General features: G+C 45.9%; 1 long non-coding RNA gene across 1 annotated transcript; it reads left to right on the plus strand.

Moving 5' to 3' along the window:
* The first annotated feature begins 6305 nt into the window (after positions 1 to 6305).
* Positions 6306 to 7075, plus strand: LOC146699656 (uncharacterized). Its single transcript, XR_014922648.1, has 2 exons — positions 6306 to 6873; positions 6967 to 7075. It is a non-coding gene; the product is annotated as an uncharacterized LOC146699656 (long non-coding RNA).
* The last annotated feature ends 5852 nt before the right edge of the window (positions 7076 to 12927 follow it).

A 12927-nucleotide genomic window follows, 5' to 3' on the forward strand; every position in this document is an offset into this window, starting at 1 on the left:
CTGTCTGAAACAATCTCCAGAGGTATGCCATCAGAATCAGAATCAGAATACTTTATTGATCCCTGGGGGAAATTATGGATGGATTATGAAATATATGGAGCCTGAAAACACCGAAAACATGATCAATTTCTCCAAGGCTACAAAATGTGCGGATTTTCAGAATCTGTCTATTATGGAGAGGATTACGGTCGTCCCGGAGAAAGATGGTAGACCAGTAATGAAGTCGAAAGCTGTGTGGGACCAGGGCCTTTGAGGCGAAGCTTGTGGTTGGAGCAAACCCAAAGATCGTTGGGAGTTACTGCATACACAAATGAAGCATGCTGCTACGTAGTCTTCACCATCCCAGTTCATCCAAAAGTTGGTGGGAGGTGGGATCGTGCTGAAAATCATTTATACAGGCTACATTCATACTGCTTTCAGCTATGTGTCAGAAAAAAACAGCCTCTTCATTTAGTTTAATAAGGTCCCTGTTTTTCATTTAGCAGGAGTGTCAGTGTTGTTTAGGACATACTACATTCACTGACCTTTTTGGCCTCTATCTGAAAGAAAACTGCTTTCTACTTCCATCTCTGTTCCAGATTTCCCACACCTGATTTCCACAGCTGGACACCGTTCAGATCATTCGTGAGAGGTTCACATATAGCTCCAGTAGCCATTTGGCTACTGGGCTCTGAGAAGTGTGTGGCTGCTGGGTTAGTGTTTGTATGTAGATATATAGTGATAGATAGAATTGAAAGTATATATTTTTGTCCTGTTTTGTGGCCTGCCAGGGAGACTAGGCAGTATATGTTTGGTTTTAATCGGGAGACGTTTCTTTTCTTTCTAGTAAGAGTCGGGGTTTGTTATTTTGGCCTTGGAAACCGTGATGCTCATTTGCTTCTTTTCCCCCTCCTATTAATTTTATGGTGTTGGGTAATTGTACATAGTTCAATAATTGTAAATAGTTCATTGTAAAATTGGTACATGAATTCCTTTGACGCATGGATAATTTGTTTGGAGGCTCAGTCTATGGTCTGCACTGCTGACACTTTGTGTTACACTCTTTGTGTCTCCTAGACGTTGCAGGCGAGGGGGGTGTAACAGGACAACCTTAGAAAAGGAAGTATGCCATTATGCATTTCATGCTACAAGGCCTTGTTAGTGGTGTGCTAGTATCTAAGGTATTGTCATCTTGACAGGGGGTACTTTTTTGTACCGTTATAGGAACCTCTGAAAATTTTGGCAAGTAGAACATTTAAAAGTGCAGGAGTAGTTTATAATTGTTATTGTACACTTTTAATCTTTTGTACACTTGGAAATGGCATTTGTATATCACTTTTCTAGTCTTAGTGACAGATCATCTCACAGATGTACCTATAGTATGGCCAACTGAAAATTACAGACAAACCTAACATGCATGCTTTTGGATTACAGAAAGAAACAACGGCACAAAGTCCACTAGGCACACAAAGGTTCAGGAGTGTCAAGATCTGAAGCAGGCAGATGGTGCGAGTCCAAGAGAGAACCCAAATGCAGATGCGTGAAGACAGGAGTTAACAGAAGGCGAGAAGACCATGACAGATGAGACATGACAACAAGACTGACATCCACAGGAGACACTGAGGACAAAACACAGGGAAAGAGAAACCCTAATGGAACTAAATCAGAACCATAAGCGATAAACACAATAAGCAGAAAACTCATAAGCACAAGAAAACTAAACTAGGAAGCATAAGTCACTCTAAGAATACAACAATAATACCAAAAACCTTAACGCTGGGTCAAAGATCCAGAACCATGACAGGAAGGGTGAAATGCAGAACATCTTGCTATGATGCAGCAGTGCATCATCACAAGTATGTAAGCCTGAAACAGAAGGAACTTGCTAGAACATATTAGGTGAAATATTAATTCGTTTCAACTAAATAAATAAATGAACACCAAAATCTTCAACATGATGCTGGGGCAAAGTTCAGACCAAGGTGTGTTTAGTGCCTGTGAACCATGCATTGCTTTTGTGTGCAACATATTCAGTTTTCAGTTTTATTTGTCATATGCAAGTTAGCACAGGGACAACATCGCAATGAAATGTATTTGACGAGCAGAAGACAGTCACTCAGCAGAATGGTACAGTAGAAAAAAATAATAAAAATAAATAGAAAAATAGTAAGAGCAAAATATTAATAAGATGTAGTAAAAGAAAAAAGAGATTTTCAGTTAACTGACTAAATATATATTTATATATATATATATATGTGTGTATATATAAATATATGTACACACTAGTGATTAAATAAAGAAAATCTTAAATAGGAATGTGGGGGGGGGGCAGATGGGATATTGCACAGGAATGAGCAGCAGTACAACTAAACAGTGCAAAAGTTTGAAACACAACTTTTTTGATAATTTTGCAGAATTTATGTATGTTTTATACTTGCATAAATACTATAAATACAAAAAAATGATCACATTATACACTTACATGTAGTTTGCACATTCAAATACGTGACATAAAATATTTGTTGTACTGTCTCTCTTCTCGAGTGAGCTGAATATAACCAAACATATTTACACCACGTATTGAAACGATGTGGTTGTCACAGCAACCAAACCCTCTAATGAATTTATTGGCCTGTTTGATATAAGCTTGGAGAAAAGATTGTACATTTCCACAGAGGGTGTGTAGAGAAACACCACCTCCCTTTATTATCACAGGCACTTTTTATTAATTTAAAAAAATAAAAAAATAAATATTAATGAACATGTCACAGCATTATTCAGAGATAGGATGTTGCTTTCCACTCACGGACATTAATGAAGCTGTCATATAAATAGCTTCAACAGGTGAGCGCTGTATATGACCAGGAAATAATGTTGCTGAGCTGAGGCTTGTGAAAAGGCTCACACATCACCGCAGGTCATTTCACAGGATTTTACTTTGAAAATGCTCTTGAAAACAAAATCGGTCCCTCTGTGAAAGCGTTGACCTAAATGCTTTTCACCAGGTGACCAGAAAATAACCCAAGATTGCTGATTGCCTGATATTTTACGTTCCTCTCTCACAGTGACACCGTGATCCTTCCCTCAGTGAAACACTTTATTGGAAAAATATTTTCCTTCAGTCTGCTAGAACTTTATGACACTTTATAAGAATCACTGGGGAAGGAACCCAGATGTATTACAGAAACCCCATATAGTCAATATAAACCTGTGGGCTACCTGCTACGGGTTTTCGTGTAAGTGAAATGCTCTTAAAGACACACTTATGTGTCCAAATATGAGTTTTTACACCAGAAGTAATTTCCCCATTCTCCCGCTCAATTAAAATAGTTTTTCAAGGGCCGTGTACAAACCTCATCAATCTGAAACAAGGACGAGAGACTTTCCATCACATGGATGAAAAATGTGGACGTACTCTGGTGCTCCAGCTCTGACTGCAGTGACTTTAATGGCAAATGAAAAGATAAAAACCGTTTTCTTCTTTCATCATTGCAGCTTTTCTGTGAGGCTCCATTAAGATAAGATAAGTAGAGGCAGAAGGTTTTTAAGGTTTTCATTAAAGGACTCTCTCTACAAAGAATGTGGAGCCTGCTGCTCATGTGGATACATGCACCTGGAAAATCACAAAACAATGACTATTGATCAAAACTATATTGACTGATGTCGCTGCTTTTGCACCACTCGGGGTCTCATTCAGAGGTACAAATAGAGACTCATAGGGGCAAATTTAAGTGTAAATGGTTTATCTCTATGTCCAGGTTTTCACTCAGTGACAGCTGGATAAGTAAAGGATGAATGTAATGCAAATGAACACACATGTAGGCAATAAATAACTGATAAATCATTTAAAGTCTTGCTATGTTGCTCCCTGATTAACTTAGGAGAAACATTGTACCTGGTTTGAATATGTGTGCTATGTAAGCCAAAGTACAGTTCACTTACAGTGCTGTGAGATAGTATTTGCCCCCATCGTGGTCTCTTATTTTTGGCATACATTTTTGTCGCACTTAATTATTTCAGATATTCAAACAAACCAGATATTAATATTAGAAAAACATAACCCAAGTAAATGCAACATGCATTTTTAAATGATTTCATTTATTAAGCACAGATCTACCTGACCCTATGTGAAAAGGTAATTGCCCCAAACCAAAACCTTTGTATTGTTTTTGGTTTTTTGAGCCATTCAGGTGGACTTGCTGGTGTGTCACAGATCGCTGATCTGCAGCACGGCGCGAGTGCTCTTAAGCTTCAGAGCATCTTTTCCTTGAGTTAATTTTTTTAAGGTCTTATCTGTCTTTTTCCCCAGTCCACGTATAATACTGCATCTCCTGTATGGACTGACTGCCATGACCTTAGTGGGCTGCAGATAACATCTTTAAAAAGTCAGAAGCAAAATTCATAAACTTTGAACTTGGAAGAACTGTGAGATGAATTCTTATTTGTTTACTAGAATAATCAGACTAAAATATGAAGTCTAGTTCAGCAGTTTTCCTGTGATACTGGGCTTACTTTTACTGCAGATAGAACTGGCAGTTTTGCATGATAATGAATGAAAACCAATACATACAAATCAATATCCTAAAGTGGAAAAAAATAACATAATCCTACCTCAGTGATTCCTGTTCAGTATTTATGCACCAGCTGCACCACCCACGTACACACAAACACAGAATGTGCTGCAAATCTGTCCCAGTGTCACGGACCCGGATCCGAGGACTCGGGGTCCGTGAGCAGTGGGGCCTATTATCATTATTATTATTAGGGATGCACCGATACCGGTATCGGGTATCGGCCTCGATACCACATTTTCTAAAGTACTCGTACTCGTTAAAAGTCCCCCGATTCCGAGGACCGATACCACGGTCTGAGACCTGTCTATGTTTGAGCGGCATGTAAGGGGTTAATCACAGGCTCCGAGTGCCCGCCCCCAGGCCCCGGCTGCAGCTCAGAGCGGGGAGAAAGCGAGGCGAGACATATTAATAATAATAATAGATTGCATTTATATAGCGCTTTTCAGGACCCCTCAAAGCACTTTACAGTTCCATTGTTCATTCACTCTCACATTCACACACTGGTGGAGGTAGCTACAGTTGTAGCCACAGCTGCCCTGGGGCAGACTGACAGAAGCCAGGCTGCCATATCGCGCCATCTGGCCATCACCAGTAGGCGGTAGGTGAAGTGTCTTGCCCAAGGACACAACGAGCAAGCCTGTCCGAGCCGGGGCTCGAACCAGCAACCTTCCGATTACAAGACGAACACCCAACTCTTGAGCCACGATCGCCCAACAGCTGTGTGGAACTATTTCCAAGTGAACGAAGACACGAAAACAAAGGCGGACTGCAAATTGTGCTCAGCGAAATTGTCCAGAGGAGGCTCTAAAGGTAGCGCATTTAACACAAGTAATTTAATCAAGCACCTAAAATCCCAACACGACAACGAGTACAAAGAGTTTACCCACACTTATTTACCCACGCTTATTAGCACAGAGGAGCATAGCTGATGCTATAGCAGTGGGACGGAAAATAGTTGGGCATTTTAAACATTCCGCCTTACCTACTCCCGCCTCGAGGACATTCAGGGACAGCTCAACCAGCCAATAAAGAGACTGCAGCAGGACGTACAGACGCGCTGGAACAGCACGTATTACATGCTCCAGTCCCTCATTGAGCAAAAGCGAGTGCACGAACTCCCTGACTATCTCACCGCTCACCAATGGGCTCTTATGGAGACGACTGTTGCCATCCTCGCCCCCTTTGAGGAAATAACTAAAAAAGGGAGCAGCTCCGATGCACTAGCCTCTGATGTCATCCCAGCTGTGACTGTGCTAGTGTGACTTCTAAACAGAGAAACAGACGAACAAATTTAAAATTAAATTTTGGTTTTTTTTTAAATTATTTATTCTGTAATATGTTGCAGACAACATGCTTTTCTTTCTTTTTTTTTTTTTTTTTTTGGCCTGTCCCGTTTGGCTCTTTTGCCATCAGAATTGTTGTCTAAAGGCAAAGAAAGATGCCCAATGGATTTACTTTACCAAACTGACCATCCCAGCCTTGCCGTAATGGTCCATTTGATTCACCTTTTATTGTTTATTTTATTTTCACTTACTGAATACGGGACAGACTTGACTGGGGGAAAGAAGGGGAGAAAGAAAGAGGGAAAGAGAAACAGCTGAGAAGAGGGACGGGGGAGAAGGGCAAAAGACAAAAACCAACAGAACGGGCAGAAAAAAAATAAAAGAAAAAAAAGGAGAGTCCCAGATGAGGGCTCACTCAGCAGCCGCGGAGCAGAAGCCAGGGGGAGTTGCAGTGACGCGCCTGTTACAGAGTATAGCATGGTGGAAAAGGATGGAGAGAATCCCCCACTAAGCTTTTGGGTTGGCATTTCTTTAGATTTTGTTTTGTATTAATTGCATGCTTTGGTGTTTTTTTTGTGTTTGATGTGAGGTGTGGGCCACACCCATGTGGGAGTGGAGATTCTACTCTAGTCCAGCTGCCAGCTATTTGGAGTTGAATACAGGGAGCAGCTGATTGGGGAGGATTGGAGCCCTTCTCTATAAAGGGGAGAGGAAACAGGAAGTAGGGGTTGTCGTTGTTTTTTTAGTAGGACACTGGTGAAGCAGGGAAGCCTCGAAGATCCAGGATGAAGTGTGCACATTTTAATGGAAAAGATTTTTAACCTGGCCTGGTTTTGCTTTTAAAATAAACTGAGGATGTTGGAGGGAGGACTCATTCTTATTGGGATGTGAGTGGATGTGCTGGAAGGCAGGAAAACAAACACTGGACTGGAGACTCTCTGTGCCCCTGACAAGGAAACTGGACCAGTTTTGGGGAAGTTCCAGCTCCCAGGATGTGATGTGGAGACCCAGCCTCGAACGAAGTCAGGCCTGAAAAGGTGGGTGGCAAGCATTTTTGAGGAAGCTGCAGGATTGATACGTTTTGGCTGCTTGTTCTTCCAAGTGACCACCTTTCCCCTGTTTGTAACCAGGCTAACAACCCTGACCGCGGTGGCTTTGGGCCTTGGATTCCTGGCCAGAGTTGTGTCTTCAGCCAGTAGTTTTACCCGGAGAAAGAACAAATAAATCTTGTGTAACCCATTACAGTATGCGTGTGGTGGTTCGTTACTGGTCAATATTAGAACTACTACTTTCTTGTACGGAGGCCATTTTGGGCCTTACGTAACACGCCCGTGAGCTCCGCCGGCAGCCAGCCGTGCCTGAGTGACCGAGCCCCAGGCTCCAGGCCCCGATAAGCGGCCGCCAAGGAGTGAGCCGGTGTGTACCTGGACGCCCATCCCCGGACACAAAGAACCACCAACGCACCGATGTCTGAGGGAGTCCGCCACTGGCAGGGGAAGTGGTGGTGGGGGGAGATAGACCTCCAAACCTTGGAGGGCCTGAGATGTCCCCAGAGAGGTGGCGCCTGACACCCAACCTGACATATAGACACAGACATACAGGCACACACAGATACAAACATCCATTCCCACCCTCATGCTCTCATATGCACTTACTCCACACTCAACCAACGTGGAGACAGACATAAAGAGACGCTGTACACACGATCACACTCCCCAAGCGTACTCTACGAACCGGGTCTAGGTACCCTTGCCCCTGGAGGGGGGAACTGCACCCAGACCCAGGTGGTGTTACCCTTTTCCCTGCGGTGGGGGGAGGCAGACCTCCCCGACTCCGCAGCAGCAGGGAGGCCCCACACTCCAGACCGCAGTCGGACGGCCAACTCCTCCTCCTAGCCCCCCCGCTCCAGCAGGCCGCAGAGAATGGGGGTGAGAGAAGACTCCAAACCTCCCTCCACCCGCTCATTGTAGTGTTGATGCATGTGTGTTCTAAGGTGCATTTAAAACCCAGGAGGGCATGGAGCTACCTGCCAGAGAGCAGCAGGTAAGCGCATGGTCCCTCCTGCTAGCCCTCAATGTCTACGTGTATTTAACATTGAGAGGTGGGCAACGACGCCAGGGGTGAGGTGTACACCCTGATGGTAATTTGGACTCCGTGTATCGTGCCCACCCCCAAGATCCTATATGTATGTGTTATGAGAGTGTGAGTAATGTGAATGGACCCACCAGGGAAAGGGCCCCCTTTCCCTGGTGGGTCGCGGAGTATGGGGGTGCCTACTGGGGTCAGCGGGGAAGCTGGCCCCAGGGAGGGGTCACTTGCCCCTCCCTTCCTTCCCTCCCCATCTCCAGCTGCCTCCCTCTTCCCGCTCCACCACAACCACCCACACATGCAGGACCTTGGAGTAGGGGTATGTCACCAGGGTGCAGAGGAGGCCACCCCCCCCCCCCCCCCCCCCCCCCGTCCCCTTCTGGCTGCCTCTGCCTCAATTTTATCCCACAACTTAGACATTCACATTACTCACACTCTCATTACACATACACATAGGATCTTGGGGGTGGGCACGATACACGGAATCCAAAGTACCATCAGGGTGTACACCCCACCCCTGGCGTCGTTGCCCACCTCTCAATGTTAAATACACGTAGACATTGAGGGCCAGCAGGAGGGACCATGCGCTTACCTGCTGCTCTCTGGCAGGTAGCTCCATGCCCTCCTGGGTTTTAAATGCACCTTAGAACACACATGCATCAACACTACAGTGAGCGGGTGGAGGGAGGTTTGGAGTCTTCTCTCACCCCCATTCTCTGCGACCTGCTGGAGCGGGGGGGCTAGGAGGAGGAGTTGGCCGTCCGACTGCGGTCTGGAGTGTGGGGCCTCCCTGCTGCTGCGGAGTCGGGGCGGTCTGCCTCCCCCCACCGCAGGGAAAAGGGTAACACCACCTGGGTCTGGGGGCAGTTCCCCCCTCCAGGGGTAAGGGTACCTAGACCCGGGGCTTAGAGTACGCTTGGGGAGTGTGATCGTGTGTACAGCGTCTCTTTATGTCTGTTTCCACGTTGGTTGAGTGTGGAGTAAGTGCATATGAGAGCATGAGGGTGGGAATGGATGTTTGTGTCTGTGTGTGCCTGTATGTCTGTGTCTATATGTCAGGTTGGGTGTCAGGCGCCACCTCTCTGGGGACATCTTAGGCCCTCCAAGGTATGGAGGCCTATCTCCCCCTACCACCACTTCCCCTGCCAGTGGCGGACTCCCTCAGACATCGGTGCGTTGGAGGTTCTTTGTGTCCGGGGATGGGCGTCCAGGTACACACCGGCTCACTCCTTGGCGGCCGCTTATCGGGGCCTGGAGCCTGGGGCTTGCTCGGGCCACTTCGGAGGTGGGGTGCCGCCGGCCTCTCGGCCTGGGGCTCGGTCACTCAGGCACGGCTGGCTGCCGGCGGAGCTCACGGGCGCGTCACTGCAACTCCCCCTGGTTTCTGCTCCGCGGCTGCTGAGTGAGCCCTCATCTGGGACTCTCCTCAGCTCTTACTGGGACAGTGGCGCGGCTGCCCCTCTGTTGGTCTTCCTTGGTCTCTTGTGTTCTGGGGGCCTCTGGATGTCTGGAGTTTTGATCTCCTCCATACCTGCTTCATGCCCTGGAGGACGGGGCTGTGGCCCCCCCACACCCTCTAGCAGATTATTACATGAAGGAACCTTTTAAAAAACAAAAAACAAGCGCGTCCATGCTCACAGGTGTACACACAGGTGATCACACCCACAAACTACACCCTTTTTGGCTCCTACCTCAAAGCACACTGTGTTCTGTTGATCTTATGTGCTGCACAATAATGTTTAATATTTAGTATTTACTGTCATATTCCCATATATCATTGTGATGTTGTTTATTCTATTACTCTTCTTCTCTTCTGCTTGTTTTCTTTTTTCTTTCTCAGCAGGTGACCCAGGTGATTGATATATGCATTTTTTATTTCTTTTTTTTTTTCTGCTCATTCTGTTGGTTTTTGTCTTTTGCCCTTCTCCCCCGTCCCTCTTCTCAGCTGTTTCTCTTTCCCTCTTTCTTTCTCCCCTTCTTTCCCCCAGTCAAGTCTGTCCCATATTCAGTAAGTGAAAATAAAATAAACAATAAAAGGTGAATCAAATGGACCATTATGGCAAGGCTGGGATGGTCAATTTGGTAAAGTAAATCCGTTGGGCATCTTTCTTTGCCTTTAGACAACAATTCTGATGGCAAAAGAGCCAAACGGGACAGGCCAAAAAAAAATAAAAAAATAAAAAAATAAAAAAATAAAATTGAGAGGTGGGCAACGACGCCAGGGGTGGGGTGTAAACCCTGATGGTAATTTGGACTCCGTGTATCGTGCCCACCCCCAAGATCCTATATGTATGTGTAATGAGAGTGTGAGTAATGTGAATGTCTAAGTTGTGGGATAAAATTGAGGCAGAGGCAGCCAGAAGGGGACGGGGGGGGGGGGGGGGTAGCCTCCTCTGCACCCTGGTGACATACCCCTACTCCAAGGTCCTGCATGTGTAGCGGGAAGAGGGAGGTAGCTGGAGATGGGGAGAGAAGGAAGGGAGGGGCAAGTGACCCCTCCCTGGGGCCAGCTCCCCCGCTGACCTCAGTAGGCACCCCCATACTCCGTGACCCGCCAGGGAAAGGGGGCCCAGGCCCATCCAGACCGGGGCCAAGTGCAGCAGCACCTCCCGGCCCCACAGAGCCCAGGACAGTCCACCCAACCCCACCACAGAGAAAACTGCACCCACCCCACCATCCACTCATCTTCCAGACTACATAAGACAATAAACGCCCAGGCTGAGATCTTCCTCCACCTCTCCTGTATCTCCCCCTCCTGCAGAGGGAGCTCCTGAAGAGAGGAAAGTTCCTGCAAGATGTGACAATCCAGAGGTGTGGACTCGAGTCACATGACTTGGACTCGAGTCAGACTCGAGTCATTAATTTTATGACTTTAGACTTGACTTGAAAAAATGTTCTAAGACTTGTGACTTGACTTGGACTTTTACACCAATGACTTGGGACTTGAATTGGACTTGAACCGGTTTACTTGAAAAGACTTGATATTTTACCCCAAATATAAAATTTAACATGCATATTATATAGAGATTGAAAATGTGACGTCATTCACGGGTAGAACCGCAAAGGATTCTGGGAACTCGTGGCAAGCGGTACTAGCGCACGCAGGCTTTCAATTAAAATCAGTCACACAGCGATAAAAAGAAACACAAAAATGTCAAGAAGCTGTTGTATTATTAACTGCAATAGCCGGTCGCATGACAGCCACGGGAAGCCGACGGGTAAAGAGATCGGTTGTTATCGGATTACGTCGTTGAAGAGAAATTGTTCGAGCCATGTTTCCGAAGTAACAAAGACGCGACGGATGGCCTGGATTGCAGCCATTCAAAGATCAAATATAACGTCCCCGAACCCTCCAGCTCACAGGTTAGTCTGCTCCAAGCATTTACACGAAGGTCAGTGTTTTTTAGTACTTAATACGTCATTTTCATAACATAATTGGTGATATAGGTTACAAGCAAGTCTGGCGCTGAACAGAAATTGTCGCGCTATGCTCCTTTGTTTATTGTGCATAAATAGTGAATTGTCCTGACACAATATTGCGTTTCGCTTCTGTTATTATGGTACATTGACAAAAACATATACTTTTATTCACAGGGTAAAACAGTTGTTTTGTATCACTAATTTTCCAGTACGATTACAGCATACAGTATTATTGTCACTGCTACATTTCTGTGATGCTACCAGAAATTATTTCCACTACTAATTAATTACCGTTGAGCTCAAAGGTCCTATTAATAAACGGTTAACGAATGTGTATTTATGACGACGATTTGTGAGACTGGTAAACTTATGATATGTACGATGGTCTTTACTTTCTACACGGTGCATTTCAAGGTCCTGCACCCATCCGTCGGTAAACTGTACCTGGGCTTGTTGCAGTGACCTGAAGTTACTAAACTTCACGAGTGTATGCACTCACTCCAAGAACCGTATGATTATAAATATGCATATAAATATGCTACGATGAGATAGCTGACTTCATCTAACTAGCAAATGTTGTCCAGGCTACGTTGGTGATACAGTTTTTTTTAATGTGTATGATATTTTTGTCATGCGATTTTAAAGCCGGTCCTACAAGCGCATCCAAGAATAACATGCAGCTTATCTCAGAACTGTCGGTGAAAATTATTCTTGGAGCTAGGTTTAATTGAGCTGCATTTTAAAGAGGTGCAATTTCACAATTTGTGTATATTTTCTAAGTTCACTATTTTGTCATGTGTTGAGAAAAACACAGATTTTAAAATTACATGGTCTAATATTTACATTTAGCATAACTGCAACATTATTTTTTCGTTTTTTTTTTTTAAAGACTCGAAAGGACTTGAAATTCAAAGTTTCAGACTTGTGACTTGACTCGGACTTTTACACCAGTGACTTGAGACTCGACTCTGACTTGCCTGACATTACTTGAGACTTGACTTGAGACTTGAGCATAAAGACTTGAGACTTACTTGAGACTTGCAAAACAATGACTTGGTCCCACCTCTGTGACAATCTCCCCCACCAGTTGAAGAGCCCCCCAGGTGGCTCGATGCACCGGCGGCACCCTGCTCCAGGGCTGGGCCCCCATGCACCCACCCGCCCACAACCCGGCAACACACCAACCAGGACCCAAGCCCCCGAGGCCCGGCCCGAGCCCCAGCCCAGAGACGGAGCGCCCCCAGAACCTCACGCCCATCCCGGACCCACCCAGGGGCAGCCAGGCTACCAGGTCAGTAACCCACGTCCGTCAGCACAGACCCTCCCCTAGCCCCGCTGCACGCAGCCGCGAGGAAACAGTCACCTGAGAGCCAACAGAGCCCCTAACCGGACATGACCGCTACCCCGGGTTGAGCCCCCCAAGGAAGATGCCTCCGGGGAACCCCCCGATGCTCTAAGCCTGTCCCTACCCCCACACCAAGCACAACAGTGAAGGCGGGACCAAACTATGACCCCCCACCCCCACTAGGTGATGGAGCTGATCAAAGGAGCCCAGAGCAATTGATCTGATGTGGTGGCAGAGG

Source organism: Copadichromis virginalis, linkage group LG10 (assembly GCF_057382275.1).
Source record: "Copadichromis virginalis isolate Kocher_CV1m ecotype Utaka linkage group LG10, C_Virginalis_male_GT1.1, whole genome shotgun sequence".
NCBI lineage: Eukaryota > Metazoa > Chordata > Actinopteri > Cichliformes > Cichlidae > Copadichromis > Copadichromis virginalis.